Raw genomic sequence first — 15012 nt, forward strand, 5'->3', positions numbered from 1 at the left:
AGACAGCCTACAGGACGGAAGAATTGAGAGGTAGGTAGTGCCTCTTGACTCCTACCTTTTTTAAGTTCTCAAGGGCAGGGACCAGCTCTTATTTATGTTTGAAACCCCAGGATCTGGCAGCCCGAATATAGCAGGTGCTCAGTTAGTGTTGGACAATGAACTGTAGACTGGTCTCTGTATCCCCTTTTTCTCCCGCTTAGCAGCCAGAGTTCCCTTTGAAGATCCTCTAAATCACTTGCCTCTGTGTAGAAGGGTGAATGAGATGGGAAAGGAAGAGTGATGATGAGGGAGACAAGATACCTAACCGGATTTACACTGGGAATTTTCATTCATAGGAAAAAAAAACCTTTTATTTCCTGCTGAGTAACCCTGGGCCCTCGCTAAGAATCCTCCCAAACTTAAAGGCTTTTGAATGCAAGGTTGCAGTTGGGTAATTAGTTCTCTTCTCTCCAGCTTTTGTAAAGTTCTTACAAATCAACTCAGTTTGCTTTTTAACTGTCTTCCTAATAAGCTCATGGGTTCTCTCAGAGGCTTAGTTTCCTGTTATCTTGATTTGATGTGACAAGGAGCTTCTATGTTAGTTTATCCCCCAGAGTGGAATTCTCCCCACTCTCTTCCTACTGCAAACAAAACAGACTAACAAGCAAATCAACCAACCAGCCAATCATCTTACCCTGTAAATTCTACTTTTGAATAAAGAGATTTTGACAGTCCTACAAATTAGACATATCATTTAATTTATTGTGAACTCCTGGGAGAAAAATATATAAAGTAGCACTTCTTCATATACTTGACCCTATTCTACCATCCTCTGGTGAAATTAGGTATTGCAAATCAGTTTCTAAATCTGTGGGTAGTCTTTTCTTTATTTGATCAGGGTTAATATCAATAGAGTGAAAAGAACACTCAGTTTTTTTTATAATAAACATATTAAACATCACATTTTCTCTTCTTTTCCCCCTCCCCCTTCCCCCTCCCCCCCCCCTCCTCTCCTCCTCTCGATGCAGGGTCTTACTCCTATTGCCCAGGCTGGTATGCAGTGATGTGATCTCAGCTCACTGCAGCCTCAGCCATCTGGGCTTATATGATCCTTCTACCTCAGCCTCCTGAGTGGCTGAAACTACAGATACGTGTTACTACACCTGGATAATGTTTGTATTTTTAGTAAAGATGGAATGTCCCCACGTTTTCCAGGCTAGTCTCGAACTCCTGTTGTCAAATGATCCACCCACTTTGGCCTCCCAAAGTGCTGAGATTTCAGGCATGAGCCACCATGCCCAACCATGTTTCATTTTAAACTATTTTTCTTATTACTTTTATGGAATCACTTTTACTTATTTCCTAATAGGAAAAAACAAATGTCTCCTGAAAAGTAGTATAAACTTCTTTCATTGCTGTGTAGTAATCATCTAGGTTTTGTCTTGTATTATTATTTGTTCTGAGTTCTCTTACCCTAGTCTAGTCTCTCTCGCCCTTTTTCTGTTTCCCGGAAGCTATGTGATAGCTCGTTATCATCTTTGCCTGCCATATTTCATTTTTCATTTTTCAGTTTTGACGGTGGTTGTATTGAAACACAAAACGTGCACGTGTGCTGTCTCTTTATTTTCTTTGCCGCACAACCTGGCATTGGGGTTGGTGACTCTGATGGCCCGGGGAGTGGCTCTTTCCATGTGGCTTTTCAGTTCTGGAATAAAACATTGTGAGTGATCTCAGCACAGCAAGATCTGTTGTACATCAGCTGCACTTCCAGCTCCTTGACATTGTGGACCAGGAACTTCCCGAAGCCATAGGCAGCAGTATGTGCTTCTGTTGTTGCTGTCGTTTTTGCTCTCATAACCAGTGTTGGGCATCAAGATCTGGGCCTTGAAGTTTCTACAAACCATATTGTCAATGCCTCTGGGTTTCCCGTCAGTTACACTTAATTTTGACATGTGGGTCTGACTGGTGCCCGATGGACTTCTCGGTTCTCTTTTGACAATCTTGGGCTTCACGAGGGACCTGAGGACGGCCATGATGCCACAGAGAAGATGGCTGCCATCTCCATAGGCAGTGCTGAGGAAGATAGCTTTGCTTGCCATATCTTGAAAATGTTTAAAAGATCTACTTTTAAGCATTCTGTATATATGTTTATGTTGATGCCTGCTTTGAAGGGTTCTGTAATGTTTGGCATAACCTGTATGAAACTGAGAAATCGTGCTCACATGAGTTGTAGTTAGCCACTCTTTCATATTGTTGTATATTATACAACTGTGTATTTGCTACATATAAATAAGTGATGGGGAAGAGTGTATAGAATTCTGGAAAATTAAAACCTTTAGGCTAATGTACAAACACTTTCCATTTACTATGACAAATAATGAGTGATTTGTGCTTGGGAATTTTTTTTTACTTCTACCGCAGATGCGTTATTTATTTATTTTACATTTTATTTATTTATTCTTTGAGATGAGGTCTTACTATGACGGCAGGTTGGCCTTGAACGCTTGGCCTCAAGCAATTCTCCCACCTCGCCCTCCCAAAGTGCTAGGATTACAGATGTGAGCTGCCATGCCTGGCCATTAGGAGCTTTACTTTAAAAAGTCATTTTTGCCAAGAGTTAAATTCATAGAGGAAGGTTCTAAAACTTTAAACATGAACTAATACGAATTTCAAGCTTGAGACCTAAGGTGGTACATTAGATTTCTAGGGCTGCTGTGACAAAATACCACAAACCAGGTGGCTTAAAACAACAGAAATTCATTCTCTCACAGTTCTGGAGGCCAGAAGTCCAAGATCCAGGTATCTCCGGGTTTGGTTCCTTCGGGAGCCTCTGAGAGAGAATTTGCTCTGTTCTACTCTCGCAGCTTCCGGTGGTGGCCGACAGGCCTCGGTGCTCCATGGTGTGTGGCTGCCCCTTGTTTCTGCTTTATTCTTCACCTGGCTTTCTCCTCTGTGTGTCCCTGTGTCTTCTCTTTTTCTTTTATAAAGATTCTTATCATTGGATTTAGGGGTCCATCCTATTTCAGGATGATTTCATCTCTAGATTCTTACCTTAATTACATTTGAAAAGACTCATTCCAAATAAGGTCACAGTCTGAGGTTCTGCTTGGATGCATCTTTTAGGGGTCATGGTGCTGCACACTACACAAGGAAATCATCACCTGTGGTTTGCAGCTCTGAAGAAAGTATGTGTTCTTTTCCCTGAGCACTGGAGCCCTAAACCACTGTCTTTGTCTTTCTGTTGCCTGTGACCTTGGCTTTGTGGCCCTACTTTCAATATTTTATGAAATGGTGCTTTCAGGATTAGTGGATTTGTTCAGAACAATATTCTATATCATTGTTCCAATTCCATAAAATTATATAATCACATTCTATTTCTTGGTATATAAATTCAGGAAAAGAGAGAATTTTATTTGTGTCTGAGAAATATTTTATTGAAGGTAGCAGATATTACTGTTTATTTATTCATTTTCCTATTTTAAAGGTTGTAAGGTATCTTAAATAGATAAACATGAGATAAAAGTCCATTTGAATTGAGTGGAAGAGGAATGCAGAAAACAATCTGAAAGTAGAAGGGATGGGAAGGAACTAAGATAAAATTTTCACTCAAAAATTAAAAATAAATATATAAAAATTAAAACCATAAATTATAGAAGGTGATTTTATTTGACTTTGTTTTCTGGCAATCCATCAAAGAAGAAAGCAGGTACATGCTTCAATGTGGGCATAAAATTAAAACAAATAATTTTAATTAGTTGCTTGAAGAAAGAGCATTCATTTCTGACCCAGACTCAAAAGAAAATTTCTTTTGGGATCTCCCAGGAAGATGTACAACGTAATTAACAAGTGCAATGCAATTAGCCACATCCTGGTAGTAAACACAGTGAGCAGTTTCCACAGGTTCTTGTTCATAATGTCCCTCAATGTCTGCCAGTGGGTAATTTCATGAAAACAAATCCAAGGAGCTCAAAAGAACATGGTCCAGGAACAGAGCTCCATGTTTGTCTGGATTACTGGAGAGAGGGATTTTTAGAAGATTCAAATGAAGGAATAGCTTACCTGGTTTTTAAGTAATATTACAAAAACATTATTTCTTACCCAGATTTTGGTTTGCATTGCACAGCAGTGATTGCAGCTTGTATACGTGACAGTACCTAAACGGTGGCTGCCCACACTGCCTCAGGGCAGAGCCGTGTGTGTTCGCTGGCAGCCAGTGGGCTGGGCTGACAACCTATGCCACACAGAAACACGGGTTCTGGACAGAAGCTGCCTCCCCTCCACATGGAGGTGGGATGAGGGCACATCCTTGGATGCTGCCAGGATTTTCTTCAGAAATTGGAGCATGCTGCAATGCCCAAAGGAAAGGCAACCACGGCTACCACAACTCCATGGTAAATGGCATGGATTATTTCAATATTTGAAAATCCTTAAAGTGACATTAGCAGAATATTTTCTTCGAATACATAAAATAAATTCAATAAAGTGTCACATAAATTTTATTGTTAGTGTTCCTTTTTGGTGTACCTTCTTCTGAAATAAACTGGCAAAAAGAACTGTCTCTAGGGAAATTGAATAAATCAGGATGTTATGTCGAATTAATATCTTTATGCTAGTTAAAAGTTGGGGAACCTCTGACAAAAATGATGACTTGGATTTAAAAATAGACCTCTAGTTTTTCTTACAGAAAGGGGAGTACTAAACACTGGGGTCTATTGCGGGGAAAAGGGGAGGGCCAGTGGGAGGGGGAGGTGGGGAGGGATAGCCTGGGGAGAAATGCCAAATGTGGGTGAAGGGGAGAAGGAAAGAAAAGCACACTGCCATGTGTGTTCCTACGCAACTGTCTTGCATGCTCTGCTCATGTACCCCCAAACCTAAAATCCAATAAAAAATTTAAAAAAAGAAGAAAAAAAAATAAAAATAGACCTCTAGTTTTTCTTCCCAGCAGATATCTGATAGGAGGGTCATTAATCTATTTAAAGCATACTTAGCTTGTGATAAGAGAGCCTCTTCATCTATATTTTGGCTACTTATGATTTTATATTTTTATAGGATTCCTTATCAACTATTAACACATTTTCTTGATAAAAATAAATGATCTAGCTACAGATGGAATCTTTTTCCACGGGAGAAGGCAAATCCTTGTTTCAGCAGAAGAGCAGAAAAGCAAGAGCAAGAAGCTTTTCCTTGGACACCTTATGCCACAGCAAAGCCAGAGAGAAGCCAAATTCATTTGCTTCCCATGATGCTGCAAAGGTTTAGGGAGAGTAGGAAAATCATGGACTTTTATGTTGAGTCCTTGACCACTCACACCTCCTAGCCGCTTCAACATCAACACCCCTGGCATTTAAAAAACCGGGCAGCGAGTCTACAGCAGGAGGATGCAGAGGCTGCTGTGTGTTTTCGGAGCCGTCCAGGCGATTAACCGGTTGGGTTTAGCTGGGTATTTCTCTTTTGGATCTAGAGGCAGAGTTCTCCTTGTTCTCACAAAAAGTCTAAAGTTAGATTCATGCCCCAGGCAGTTCTCCTGGTACCAGCTTGGTGTAGCGGCTCTGGCTACAGTTTAGAGCAATTTCAGAAGAGCATTGTGCCAGAGCTGGCTTCAGTATTGAAGGGATTAGTAAAGCTCAGCGCTGGGCGCCTTGCATTAGCATTGCTTCAGTGCTACGGACATCCTGGCCACGGCCACTGCCATTTTCCCCTACCCACAGTTGTGAGCAGAATAGTGATCAGGGGGTGGATCGTGCCGGAGAGAGCTTTTCATCGATTTTTAGTACAGACTTATGCTTCGAAGGGAAAGCGAAAGCAATAGGGGAAAAGAAATCAAGGATGTGGCCACTTCTTAGCACACACTCCAATGTCCTTAAAGTAACCCAGGAACTCTTCTTCCCCAGCCAGAGTTCATCTGAAATAAAGCCACCCTCCAGAGTGGAGAAGCCATCCCAGAGTTATTTGTGAATCACAGCTTGGATTTGAGGGTTTCACTCATCCAGGCTCCAGCCAAGGCAGAGGACCTGGGACTGGGATGGGCGCCTTTCCAAGAGATGGCCAGTCTTCACTGGCACTCACAGACAAAGCAGGAGACACTAACAGCTGTGGGGACCAGGCTTATTGTTCTCTGGCAGGAAAGCCAGGGAAGAAGGTGGCAGTTTGGAAATGCGGCTGTCACAAATGCCAACTTCAAAGTGCTCTGTGTACACAAGCCGACGCAGAAAGCAGGCTTCTTGGTGGAAAGAAGTGCATTGCCCCAGTGGGAACTATAGTCCATGAAAGATTAGAATTACAAAAGCAAATGTTTTCTATATTGAAGTATGGGTGATTCTGAAAACAGGGCCCTTTTCATAAAGATAGCCTGTTGCTGCTGGATAAAAAATAACAGAAAAGAAGCGAAATCAGTGCAGGCCTGTGCTCTTAACATTTCTACCTATGCAGACTTCAGGGAAGAAAAAAATCTGTGAACACAACTTTATCAAAAGCCTTTACAAAATTGGTAGACGGATTGAAACACGGGTGTTGTAATTTTGAAAATGCAGACTTTTTTTTCTTACAATTCTGACAGCTTTTACAAACAAGGAGAGAAGTAAATCTCATTGAGAAACAGACATCTAATCGTGACATTGCAAAGTATTAAACAAGGTTTTCAACAATAATGAAGCATAATTCGTTATATTTGTCTTACTAAATATGTTAATGAAATTAAAATAAATCTTGTTAAATAATTATATTTATCATTATTAAACATTAGGGATGGGTTCAGTGGCTCACACCTATAATCCCAGCACTTTGGGAGGCTGAGGCGGGTGGATCACGAGGTCAGGAGATCGAGACCATCCTCACCAACAATATGGTGAAACCCCGTCTCTACTAAAAATACAAAAAAAAAAAAATTAGCTGGGCATGGTGATGCACTCCTGTGGTCCCAGCTACTCAGGAGGCTGAAGCAGGAGAACTGCATGAACCTGGGAGATGGAGATTGCAGTGAGCAGATGACACCACTGCACTCCAGCCTGGGTTTCAGTACGAGACTCTATCTCAAAAAAAAAAAAAAAAGTTAAAATTACTCTCAAAGTATTGTTGTATTTTTAGCTTGTCTTTTTGAAATTTCTAGTTTTGCATAAGTCTCCTGATGTATATGTTCATATAATAGCATATGTAGATAATTTAATAGCAAACAAAAATATATAATTATATTTACTGATAAAGACTAAACAAGAAAGTTCAGAGACCATTCATCAAAGCTATCAAAAGGCATTTCTAATAATCTGCACACTCAGAAAGATTAAAGTTACTGATATAATTGAATATCCTCAGGTTTTCTTTGGACTCAGGAATGCAGCCTCAACTGAATTTTGTCCACAGAGTCAAAAGCAAAAGAAAAGTCAACAAAAGTCACAAAATAACTTTGTTATTCCTAGCAGATATTTTTTCACAAGAAGATTAAGAGTATGATTGTGGTTTATATCCCAGCCTATAATTTATTAAGAAGAGAAAAATGGAAAAATTAAATCAGTTTTTTGCAAAGTCTGATAAGCTAATAGTTTACAACTTAGGGAAAGAAACACATTACCTTTTTAAAGATAGGAAAGCCAGGAAAGCCCACCTCTAGCTGCAGAAAGAAGGGATATACTTGTAGACTTTAGAAAGATAATCAGAGAGGCCAGGATGAGGCCTAAACAGTCTTCCTAGCAGTTTTTAAGTAGTTCTGTGGTCAGAGCATCACATCTTTTAGTCAATATACATCAATTTTTTTTCAGCCTTCTCTGTATACAAAGCACTACTATTTTAAAACTGTCTTTTATAAAGTTTTGGTCTGCTAAAGTCTTCAATCCTTAAGAATGCTGTAGTTATGTATATTGAAACAGGGTCTTGCTCTGCTGCCCAGGCTGGACCACAGCAATGCACTCACAGCTCACTGAAGCCTCGGTTTCCCAGGCTTACGTGATTCTCCCACCTCAGCCTCTCTAGAAGCTGGGACTAAAGGCGTGTGCCACCATGCCGGGCTGATTTTTTTTTTCTTTTTTGTAGAGATGGGGTTTCACCACGTTGACTGGGCTGGTCTCAAACTCCTGGGCTCAAGCAATCTACCCACCTTTGCTTCCCAAAGTGCTGCGATTACAGGTGAGAGCCACTGCGCCCAGCTGTAGCTATGTATTTACCCAATTCTATTTTTAAATTTATTTTTATTTATTATATATTTATTTATTTTTGAGACAGGGTCTTGCTCTGCTGCTTAAGCTTGGGTGCAGTGGCACAATCATGGCTTACTGAGGCCTCCACCTCCCAGATCCTCCCACCTCGGCCTCTCTGATAGCTGAGACTAGAGGCACATACCATTATACCTGAGTAATTAAAAAAAATATTTTGGTAGTGATGGGGTTTCGCTATGTTGCCCAGGCTTTTCTCAAACTCCTGGGCTCAAGCAATGCTATGACCTTGGCCTCCCAAAATGCTGGGATTACAGGCAAGAGCCAGCATAAAATAGAGCCACCAGTTCTATTTTAAATCTTCAATAGATTTTAGTAGCATTTCCTAGTAATGGTAAATATTATGCTTTCAAAAGAAATGCCAACTCTGAAATTTGCTTAAGCCAATGAACATTTCCATTGTAGATATAAGAGAGAACTAGGAGATGTGAGATAAAGCTTACACAAGTCGATGATCAGAAAATACATAGACACTTTGCCTAAATGATTGATTGCCCTTTGTCAGAGGTCACAAGTGGCCTCTCTGTGGGGTGATGACTCATCATCACTCTTATCCATCAGCCTCTTTCTGTCTAGCCCAGCTGAACCCCCACCCCGTCCCTCTTATCCCACGAGGCTCAGGAAAGGGTTGAGGATGTCTGCTTCGTATGCCACTTAGTAAAACAGCAGCAGCAGCAACAACAATAATAAAACTTATAAATATAATAAATTCTTTTTTTGGCCAAGTCAAAAATTGCTTCTTTAAAGAACATATGGGTTTAAAAATTCTAAACCCAATATTTAAAAAATAATCCTTCAGATTAACCATGCCACTGCACTCCTGAACTTGTACTTAATGCAGAGGTAGCTGTACCTATTGGGAAGAACCCATGTCCTCTAGGGTTCTAAGGAATCCTTGTCGCTATGATAAGCTATGAGTGGAGGTGGCGTGTTGTCACTTGTTAAAGAGTCTGTAGGACTTTTTCCATTCACATAAACTGTGATGGTCAAAACATCCAAGGTTTGTGCTGACTGCATTGTCACAGCATGAGCAGTCACCTTGCCCCATCAGTCTCTTTCTGCTTTGGTTTCATTACCAAGCCCTGTCCTCTCAACCTTTTCAATGCCTCTCCTCAATGCCTCTCTCATCTGTTTACTTTACTTTCTCCATTCCTGTTTTAGATCTTTTTCTTTTTTTTTTTTTTTTTTTGAGACGGAGTTTCGCTCTTGTTACCCAGGCTGGACTGCAATGGCGCATCTCGGCTCACCGCAACCTCCACCTCCTGGGTTCAGGCAATTCTCCTGCCTCAGCCTCCTGAGTAGCTGGGATTTTCACCATGTTGACCAGGATGGTCTCGATATCTTGACCTTGTGATCCACCCGCCTCGGCCTCCCAGAGTGCTGGGATTACAGGCTTGAGCCACCGCGCCCTGCCACACACACACATTTCTAAAACACAGATTTGGATTGTGGCATCAGCATACTTAAATTACTTAAAAGGAAAAGGCTACCAATAATCTACTGAATATACCCAAACTTAACCTATATTCTTTTTATGGCATCTCTCTAGTCGTCTCCTCACCCTCGTCCTGCCTGTACTACCCACCATGCATCAGGGTGACACTGCAGACCTCAGCTTACTGAAACATTCTACGCATGCTGCACTTTCTTCAGTAACTCCAATGGCAATGTCTTGCCACAGCTGTGTGCCTACTCTTTTTGCTGTTTGTCTGCATAAAGCCTCAATTAAGGCCAAGTTGCATAAACATGATTTTGTATAGCTACACTGCCAGAGATTTTTGTTATTCTTTGTAAGGATGCACCTCTATCCTGTAAGACAATCACTAATTGTCTTAATCATTAGTCTAAATGAGTCTAATCTAGGCTAGATTGTAATTGCCTAACCTAATCCTGGTGCAGAGCAATGCGCTACGGTTATTCATAAGCTACTATGAAAGTAAAATCTGAAGTAGATTCATGTGATCTCATCACCTGGGTTCTAAGTGATGACACTTGGCTGGCTCTTGTTATGAATGCTGAGTTGCAGTTATAGAGTCATGGTTCTTTTCGAAGAACAGTGGATATTCCTGTTTTATCATTCAAGCTCATGACTTTATCTAACTCATGACTAATTTTTTTGTGTACAACTTATGCTGTTTTTTTTCCGGGTTATGACAGATGTACATTTTCATTGTACAAATACGTAAACCCCAAAGAGAAAATCAAATTACCCATAATGATAATACTCAGATTTTTCCACTTCCTACATTACCATACTTTATAAATACGTACATGGTGTTTAGTCTTCACTTTTATATTGTGGAATTTTTCTATTTCTTTAAACATTCTTCCACACATTTTTAATGACTACCTGATGCTTCAGCATGTGGATATATAATAATTTATTTAGTAATTATCCTATTTTTGAGCATTTAGTTTATTTCCAGAACTTTGCTACTGTAAATAAATGGTATATTGAAAATGCTTGTAATGTCTTTCTTTCCATATTTGTTCTTGGGACAAATCCTCAGAATGTAATTGGCAGATCAAAGAGAATTAACTTTTTAGCCTCTGAAAAGTTTGCATAAATGTACACTAACACATCCTTGCCAAGCTATTGGGTACTGATAGTTTAAAAATAATCTGGTCTGCTCAAATAGATGAAAAATGATGTCTTGAATTAATTTGGATTTCTTTACTTTCCAGAGGCAAGTGAGCCCAAAGATGAATTTGAGGGTAGAGGCTGAAACTCAGGACATATGTATGGAAGGATAGTGTATGTTATTTTGATAAGCCATTCTTTATTCAACCCCTCCCATGTCTTTACTTGCCTATCAAGAATAAAACAAACAAAACATTCAAACCTAAAATGCCTTGTTCTATAATTTATTGATAAACTTTATAAAATAGCTTATTTTATTGAGATTTTCTTGGTAATTCCTATGTCCTTCACTTTGCTGCTGACATCAGAATTGGGGAAGGGTTCAGAGCCCACTCAGTAGTCAAGATTGAGACCTGTCTAAACTCAGGCCTAAGAGAATATAAGAAGTGATGGTGGGGTCCAAAGTGGCTCCCGCCGGAGGTCATGGCACTTGCGAAGGCGAGGTCATCAGTTCAACGCTAACCTGAGCAACCTCATAAGCTCAAACTGATTGGCAAGAAAAAAAAAAAAAAAAAAGAAGTGATTGATGGTTTATGATCTTCAATTTGAGGTAGGGGCAGGAATAGACTGCTCATTTGCCTTAAAACTTTTGTGAAATAAAATGTTAATTTTAAAAAGTGGTATTAATTTTGTCTTTGTAGTGCCTATGACTGATCTTGCCAAAATTCTGTGGTTACGCAAGGAGACTACGGTTAAGTGTCTTTACTCCATTTCAGGAAGTTGTTGGTGACTAACAGGCTCTTGGTTATAAAATAAGTAGAAAATGTAAGAATCCTTATCACCAGTAGCTGGCAACTTCTCACAAGCAATGAAAATATTGATTTTTAACTCTACTTTCTTGAAATATTAGAGACAGTTCAATTTACAATTAAGAAACCAGTTCTGACTCCTGCAAACCAAAAAAGCAAGGAAGAAAGCAGAGTGAGTTATTCCTCATTGAAGCCAGGTGTTCCTCTTTAAGGTTACAGTCCTAGAGAGCGGAGACGTGCATGTGCTTCTGGTTGGGCAAATGCTATAATCGCATATTTCTAATCTCTAATCCCCTCTCGAAAGTGCCATACTAATGTGAGGCTTTATTTTGTGTGTGTGTGAATAAAGACCCTTGACAGTCACACTATCAGGTCATCAATATCAAATTGCTGAAAGCGTCAGTTAAGGCCAAGTTACATAAAAATGATTTTGTGTAGCTTCACTGTCAGAGATTTTTGTTATTCTTTGTAAGGATACACCTCTATCATGTAAGACAATCACTTTGGACATCAAACATTTTCCTTTTGAATAACAGTGTAATTCTACCAAATTGTTGATATTTTTACTCTTGTCCGTTCAGATTTACTTAGCACCTGCTTTGTTCCAGGCACTGCCTACAGCATGGTGACCACAGAGATGAAAGAGGCTGGTTTCCTACCTGTCCAGGACAGTGGAAATAGGCATGTGTGGGAAAAAAGCACATGGACTCCACAGGTAATTGTTTTGAAATGTGTACAGAGCATGATGTTAACAGAGACACAGGACTTCTAACCCAGTATTGCAGGTGTGGCCCCTTCCAAATGATGGATGAATTCTCTATATATGTAAGATTTAGATGCTTATTCCTAGTAAAGCAGGTTGTATTAATAAGCATTTGACACTAGATGGAGCTATAAGACGTTCATATGTTAGCACTTTTTAGGTTTGGAGTAATACTAGTTCAAACGGAAGGTTGAGGTTAAAAATTTATTAAGGAAAAGGTACAGTTTATTGAGCTAATTTTTTTACTTTTGCATATATTTATATATTCTTCAAAAACTAAATAAATTGTAGACTTACATCTGAGATTATTACAAAGTGAATTTTTTTGTTTAAAAATTATATGTAGACGTTACCATACAGCAAAATGTTCAGTGTTTTTTATATTTTCAAGCCCAAACTTTTTATCTATCTATCTATCTATCTATCTATCTATCTATCTATCTATCTATCTATCTATCTATCTATCCATCCATCCATCTAATCTGTCTATCTATTTATTTATTTATTTTGAGATGGTGTTTCACTCTTATTGCCCAGGCTGGAGTGTAATGGTGTGATCTCAGCTTACTGTAACCTTCACCTCCCAGATTCAAGCAAATTCTCCTGCCTCAGCCTCCTGAGTAGCTGGGATTACAGGCATGCGCCACCACACACAGCTATTTTTTTTTTTTTTTTTTTGTATTTTTAGTAGAGACGGTGTTTTACCATGTTGGCCAGGCTGGTTTTGAACTCCTGACTTCAGGTGATCCACCCACCTCAGCCTCCCAAAGTGCTACAATTACAGGCATGAGCTACAGCACCTGTCCGAGGCTCAATCTTTATTAAACAGTCACTGTCTTCTATGTCAAGATGGTGTAACTTATGAGTCAAGATATTATTACTCCCAGTAATGAAGTAGTTGCATTCTAATGAGTCTCTTTATTTTCAGAAAACTTTGTCAAAAGAACAGATAACACTGGAATGAAAACATGTACAAAATAGAATTATAATAGGAAAATATTTTTTATTTAAATACATGCTAATTTAATGAATGAACAATTATTGAATGCTCCTGTGTATTGTATTTTAACCTGGGCTACGTGCTTTTTAAACATAAAATACCATTTAATTTTCAAAGGAGACCTTTGAAATAATTATTGTGATTCATGATTCCCTTTTTATGATAGAGGAAACTAAATCTCTGAGAAGTTAGTAATTTGCAATAGATCACATTGTTAATAAATGCCAGGATGACTAATAATGTTAGATTGCCAAAGATTGAATGGATACCTTAATATGAGTTTTAACATTTAATTCTGAAAAACTTCTTCATTTGTTTTTCAAATATCTAACCCCTGCCATCTATATTCACCCTTTCTGCTACTTCTATTAAATAAATGTGGGAGCTCCTTCATTTGTCTTCCAAACATTTTATTTTCCTCTTGTTTTAATCACCCCATGACCTATTTTAGGTAATTTTTCCAAATCTATCTTCCAAATTTGCTAATTCTCTCAATTCTGTTCAATCTGTTATTTAATCTTTTCATTAAGCATTTTTTCTTATTATTCTATTTTATTTGGTCTGCTCTTTTTTATTAGATCTTGTCTTAGGGATCCTGTTGGAGAAGAAGTTTAGTGCCAAGGGTTAAATAAAGGTGGAGGTTCTGGAGTCAGACTGGTTTGCATCCTGACACCACTGGCTGTGTGATTTTGGGTGGGTTACTAAACCTCCCTGTGCCTCAGTCTCCTCTTGCAAAGTATAATAGTAAAACCTACTCATGGGGTTACTCTGAGCAACAGATGAAATCACAAATGTGAAGCAATCAGCATCACACTTTATATTAGGTAGGTGCTCAATAAGTATTAGCTTTGTTAGGATGCGTTCCTTTTATGATTTTTTCCATGGTCAGAAGTTCTTAAGAAGCAGCCCCTCTCTGTCATCTGCTGCATCTTCTGGCTTTCTTTATGGCTACTCATTGCCTTGTGAAGTTTGTTTTGTTTTTGAGACAGAGTCTTGCTCTGTTGCCCAGGCTAGAATGCACTTGGCTCCCTGCAACTTTCGCCTCCCAGGTTCAAGCAATTCTTCTGCCTCAGCCTCCCAAGTAGCTGGGATTACAGGTGCCCACCACCATGCCTGGATAATATTTCTGTATTTTTTGTAGATATGGGTTTTGCCATGTTGGCCAGGCTGATCTCAAACTCCTGACCTCAGGTGATCCACCCACTTTGGCCTCCCATAGTGCTGGGATTACAGGCATGAGCCACCGCACCCAGCCAGAAGTTTGTAATTTTTGACTGTGAGCTCATCTAAGTGAAATTGTTTTCCACAGATGTTCTATGGTGCCGTGGGTTGTGAAGCATCCCACCCGTCTTCCCCTCACTGGCCCTCATTTCTCATCTCCCAGCATTCTAATCCTTTCATATACTGGCTTCCAAAAGCTAAGAAGCTAAGACAGAATTTTTTTTTTTTTAAACAGTTTTACTCCTGTGTTGACTTAAACCAAATTTTATAAAATATTTAAAGATGTTTATTCTTATAGGGTGAGGTCACGTTTGCCTCTGTAGGTCTGAACCAGCTTTGGTGATAAGTTCTCAGTTTGGGTAGGGCCTTATATAGACAGGGCCACCTTGGATCCACTCACACAGGGTGGGACTTGATGTTCTGATTTCTAAGGAGTGAATCTCCTTCCACCCAAGGAG

Source organism: Callithrix jacchus, chromosome 16, assembly GCF_049354715.1.
Source record: "Callithrix jacchus isolate 240 chromosome 16, calJac240_pri, whole genome shotgun sequence".
NCBI lineage: Eukaryota > Metazoa > Chordata > Mammalia > Primates > Cebidae > Callithrix > Callithrix jacchus.